The sequence below is a fragment of the Neltuma alba genome, unplaced genomic scaffold (assembly GCF_004799145.2).
Source record: "Neltuma alba isolate B1F8T4 unplaced genomic scaffold, ASM479914v2 tig00011298_pilon, whole genome shotgun sequence".
In the NCBI taxonomy this organism is placed as follows: domain Eukaryota; kingdom Viridiplantae; phylum Streptophyta; class Magnoliopsida; order Fabales; family Fabaceae; genus Neltuma; species Neltuma alba.
Window position 1 is genome coordinate 25,167 of NW_021636007.1, and position 6,000 is coordinate 31,166.

The 6,000-nt window shown below is 31.2% G+C and overlaps 1 long non-coding RNA gene across 2 annotated transcripts; it reads right to left on the reverse strand.

The window, feature by feature from the left end:
* Positions 1–783: 783 nt before the first annotated feature.
* Positions 784–1,516, reverse strand: LOC114711555 (uncharacterized). 2 transcript variants are annotated; one of them, XR_003737146.1, is made up of 2 exons: positions 1,370–1,516; positions 784–1,101 (listed from the first exon to the last, which is right to left on the reverse strand). It is a non-coding gene; the product is annotated as an uncharacterized LOC114711555 (long non-coding RNA). The 2 variants fall into 2 exon arrangements; XR_003737147.1 differs by having other exon boundaries at positions 1,366–1,516.
* Positions 1,517–6,000: the final 4,484 nt, after the last annotated feature.

Consider the following 6,000-nt stretch of genomic DNA (forward strand, 5'->3'; position numbering starts at 1 on the left):
TTACTCGGTATGCCCAATATTCTCATATCATTCTTCATCAGCAAGTATGAGTAGATGCCCTCAAATGTTTGTTTAGTCTTCAAATTCTCTGGAATGACAAAATCTGCTAGCAGGGTAGAAGTATTTCACAGTAGTGCTGACTACTTCTTGACCATTTTGTGTCCAATGTTTGGTCTGTGCGTACGAACAGTATTGCCTGTAACCATGGATTTGAGTATTTCTACTGGTTTTGGAACTTCGTATACAATACCACTTTTTGTGGATATCCATACTTTATAGATTTATGTCTTTTAATGGGAGGGGCAAAAAACAGACATCCATGTACATTATAGAATCCAGATTTCTGTCCGTTCTATACATGAAACTAATAAATACTTCAACAGCAGGAGTTCACATGTAAAAATCAATCGACATCCAATCACTAGGTACAAAAATTTTGAAACCCCATTTCACATCTATCAATATGAAAAACACGGCATCCAACACCAACACTACATTTCCTAGACACTTAGGTAATTATAAATTTTGATTAATGACTAAACTTGTTCCGTTGAAACTCATATTGTGACTAGCATTTGTTGTTGCAGAATAAACCAATTTAAAAATAGAATAAGATACTCGATAAAGCATGAGTTCCAGTATCAGAAGTCTTTCCATTTACGAATTTCATGAATTCCTATTTGTGTTGTAAGAGTAGAATACCCAGAAAGACAAGTGATCAATGATAGTGAAACTGAATGCTAAGTAACTAGCAAGATTAAGATCTTTCTGCTTCCTTTCAGATAAAATATAAAAGAACAACGACATTTTACGGTGTAATATTCCCCAACCCATAATAGAAATTAGGGAGCTACAAGAGATTTCAGATCCGAGAGAAAAAATGGAATGCAAGTCCCAATCATATAATTTCTTGGTATCGGAGTTCAGAATTTGGAGACGAACCCACTAACAAGAAACAGGATCTCATTGCATTTACAATTGACCTAATTTTGAATCTGGTTAAGTCTCCTATAAATCAACTTCAAACATAACCTGACAAATCCAGATCCAGTAAATCGCAGCTCTCGCATTCGGTTACGTCTCTATATCAGAACCTTGTCCCTGAAAGAACAACACACGCCGTCAAATTAGTCTCAACCAATAGCACTCTTCAATCAGACATTCCGAGTTCGCTATTCTGGATCTATTAATTTCTTTCCAAATATCCGCCCATCAGACATTCAAATACTACAGTAGTTTCTATGGCCAACAAAGATATTAGAAAATTGAAAAAAGAAACGAAAAACACATGCCGATAATGCTGATCTAATTAACTAACATTGGTTAGAAAGAAAAGGGAAAATACGGAGGAAAACAAAGGCACACCTACGTCTGTTTGGAATAGGAAGAAGATGAGGGAACGCGCTTGTTCCGGAACATCATGTAACCGACGGGTAATACGACTCCGATCATCATAACGGCGGCTCCCATTAAGTATCTGAGTGGGCTTGGAGGTTCCACCTCTAGGAAATCTTACCCTGCATCGCGGGAGAACACGACCACAAGAAGAAACTCAATACCAAAATGAGCAAATTTTCGAAGAAAATGAGGTGATCATGAAAACCTAAGAAATACTGATGCAGATCGGGGGGAAATCAATTACAGAAAAGGCAAGAGGGAGGAAATTATTACAGGCATATCGTGCAAAGTCAGGGATCGAATTGAGGGGAAAGTACGGTACTATGCTCTCAATTCTCAAATCTCGACTCGGAATGAGGGGCAAAGTCAGGGATCGAATTGAGGGAAAGTACGGGACCATTGGGTGATTGGAGTATAGCCGGCGGTTTGCGCTTATTGACCTACCGTGAGCATTTTTGTTTGAAAATAATTATGGCCAAAACCCCAATTTAAAAATATTTTATTGGGAGGGATCATGAATTTATGAAATTATTATAAATATTTTCATATTTTTTTCTGTAAAACTTGTGGACTTTCATTGTGATTTTATAAATTCATAGTTCGTGAGAACAAAATATATATTCTAGACTTGGTTTTTATTTTTAATCAATAATTTTCTTATGAATTTAAATTGTTATTTGAAATTTTTATATATGGACATTATTTTATTCTCTTGTTTGGACAGCACTCCAGACAGAAATTTAGACGGTACCGTATGCATGCATTGAGACATTTGCATGACTTAAATTTGATTCAAATAATTTTATTTTTATTTAAATTAATTTTTATGGTTAATTAAAAATAATTAAATACAACGTTATAATTTTGCTGAAAAATTGACTTTAAAATTTAAACGGTTGCCTATATCGGGCTTCTTCTTTTTTTTAAATATATATAATAAAAATTTATATTTTCTTTAAGCACACAATCTCAATGTGAACTAACTACATAATAAAATTTATATAAAATTTTTATTCACACAATATAAATTTGTAATAATCGTATGATAAATATAATTTTTTAATTGCTGTAAATATATAATTGTGACTGCTCTTTTTTTTTTTGAGTAGAGTAGCCGTTCCGTTCTTAAAAACTAGAATGATGTGCGAGAATTAAAATGAGGTCTGAAAGAAAAAAAAAATAACTATAAAAAAACCATAATAACATATGAGAAGTTATTTTCTAAAACTTATTATTACAAACTACTGATATTAAACTTTTTAATAATTATAGGCTTTTTTTAAACTTTATAACAATTCTTCCAATGATATTTGTTCGAGCTACCTTTGAGCCTTTTGACAATTTGTCTAGGCTATAAGCTGTCTTCCATTTAGTATGCATGCAATCACGAGTCTCAAAATGAAAAATCTAAAAAAGAAAAGCCGTTGTAGTTCTATTCTGTCACCAACCCTTTTCCATTCGCAAAATCATGAAGCAAAGCAACTTTAAAACAAATCATCAAATGTAACCCCGATGTTTTCGGGACCATATCAGTCATGGTCACTGGATTTTCTTTCTTCCTTTAGCTTATTCTTGCAACTAACTAAGAGTATGGTTGGATTAGCAGTGAGAGAAGTTACTTTTTTTTAATCTGATTTTTATAAAGTCAAATGAATAAAAATCAAGTAGTGCGATAGGATTCATGTTTAGATTGACTTTTGTAAAAAAATTAATTTAAGAAGGTGAAACTTGTTTGAATGATTAATAAAAAAATAAGTTTAAATATAAAATAATGAAAAGAATATAAATTTTATTATATACATTACATATGTATAATGTGATAATTTTAAGAAAATATTAAATATCAAAATTATAAAAACAGAAGGACTTGTTGTATTATTGAAAAAGTTGTAAAATATTTCTTATTTTAATTATTATTTGTACATTAACAAATAAAAATAACAACAAAAAATGTGGATAGCATGATTATTTTCTATGCAAATGACACTTCTTTTGAGGCAAAGGTAAAAGTTACTTCTTTTCATGAAGCTCCTTTTTTTCTATTAGAATCCCAAACAAAAATTTTGGCCAGAAGTTGCTTTTATCGATGAGAAGTCAGTTTGGGATCTCAAAATACCATTGACAAACTCAATTATTTTTACATATTTTGATATTTTTTATATGAGTTTTTGTCAACTTAATTGGTTCCTTTTGGCCTTAATTGATTATTAATTGGTTTTGATATGTTTTATTTTGAATTATATTTTATAGGGGCAAATTATCATATTTTGGTTTAATTGTGACTAATTGATTTTTGAGAACAATTAATGTTACCTTATCTTTGAATTTTTGTTACAGGTTTTTGGAAGATTTTCAAAATAAAAAATAAAAAAAAAAAAAAAAAAGAGAAAAGAAAAAAATAAATTAAAAAAAAAAAAATATATAAAAGTGGGGAGCAAAACGTTGCGTTTTGCCCCCTCCCCACTAAACCTATTATTCATATGATCAACGCGAGCAGCGCACAGGAGGAGAGAGGAGACAGACACACGCGAGGTGGGCAGCACACGAAACAGAGGCGACGTTGAACGAGCTGTGAGGCGGGACACGCGAGAGGTACGAATAGAGGCAGTGAACCAGCGGCGTGAAGGAGAGGATTCAGCGTGAGCTTCCACAGCGAAATCACATCCCAGCATTCATCTTCTTTTTTCTTCATGGCTGAACCGAATTGGTTTGTTGGAGCTGTGGTTGTGATGGTTAAGAGTAGCTAAATCCTCCAATTCTCTAGAACAGTGTTTATGGCTTGAACTTGGAGCTTCAAATGGGAGTTTCAACTATTCTAATCTTTACTTCTTTCATTATAATTGTGATTTCTATATCTTAGAATGAATTTTATAATGTTTGAATGGGCTGTGATGATTATATTTGTATTGAGATTGGTTGTAGTTGTTGGAATCTTTGATTAGCATTTAACATTATGCTATTAGCTTTAATTTCTTTACATTGTACTGGGTCAGACTATGTTTTGAAATTATTGTGAACATTTAGTGGTAATTCAAGATGGTTGGTTATTGGACTAAAAATGTTAATTGCTTTTCTTTGATTTTTTTTGGCTAATTGTACTGAAACAGTTTAATTGTGAATAATTAATATGCAAGGTGACTTGGTGTTGATTATTCTAATTAAACCGAGTCTAGGGGGTGGCCCTTAGAGTCTTTTGAATTTAGCTAACTCCCAAATTAATTGAAGTAATGATAGCCTTAATCATTGTGCTAGAGGATTGCTCTTCCATTTGCTATCACTTGTTAATTTTTTTTATTCATTTAATTCATATCCATTTTATAAACTAAAATCCAAAAATTATTTACTCATTTTGCATCCTTTTAAATTTTGCCAATTAGTTAATTAAAAAGAAAATCAATCCCTTTCCACGTCAATTCTTTATTTTGATACTTAGTTGCTTAGGATTTCAAATAAAGGCTCCTCAAAGTGAAATAACCCGAATTTTGTACTATATTGCATTACTTGGATTATTTTTGATTGGGAACCCCAAGACAAACGACAAAGGCTCTCATCAGCCATCCCCAACACGGTCTAAGGGGTGTGTTTGTATTCACATTTTGACCCCAAAATGTATGATTCAAATGGCAAACGGTACTTTTTCATAAAAAGTGGTGTTTTGTTTAATGTTTATACAAATTGACTTTTGGATCTCAAATGGATTTATGAAAGAAGCTAATCAATCCTGTTTTTACCAGTAGGATGTAACGGTGCGGTGGAAAGGTAGCATTTTTCAATTTCTTTCTAATAATAAATTAATTTCTTTGCTTTAAATAGTGGGATGTAACGTGCGGTGGAAAGATAGCATTTTTCAATTTCTTTCTAATAATAAATTAATTTCTTTATTTTAAATGATTTTATTTTCAATTTTTTTACAATTGTCGTCGCATTATATACATTTAATATTAAATATATACTACTTCCAGTTTTTAATATAAAAGCTAGTTAATTAATTTGGAAAGACTAAAAAGTTAGTTAAATTAGTTATTTATAATAAATAGTTGTTGTTTTATATTTAGAATCAAATTTATATCAAACTAACTTTTATATAAGGACTGGAAGTAATATTACTTAATAAAATTCATATCTTTTTTGTTCATTTTACATATAACTTAACTTTTTCGTTAGTTATCGAAACAAATTTTAGTTTCTCAAACTGACTTTTTTACAAAATCTAATTCAAACATAAATCACATTATACTATCTGACTTTTATCCAATCTCACTTTTATAGAAGTTAGATTAAAAAAAAATTACTTCTCCCCCCACTAATCCAAACACACTAAGGGAATTATAACATGAATATTCCATTTGATTAAATTAGTGAGTTCACATGTAAATGCACACCTCGTTTTGGTGGCATATTGTTATATTCAAACAAATGATTACGCTATAAAATACAAGAAGGATGGGAAAAAAGAACTATGGCAATCTCTTTCCGACACATGTAGCTTGGCGTCTCATTTTGGCGCTTTGTAACCCATTAAAATACAACTGTCTTCTTTCCTTCATAAGGTAATACTCGAAGCTCACAATAAGATCTGATAGCCTTTGAAAGACATTGTTT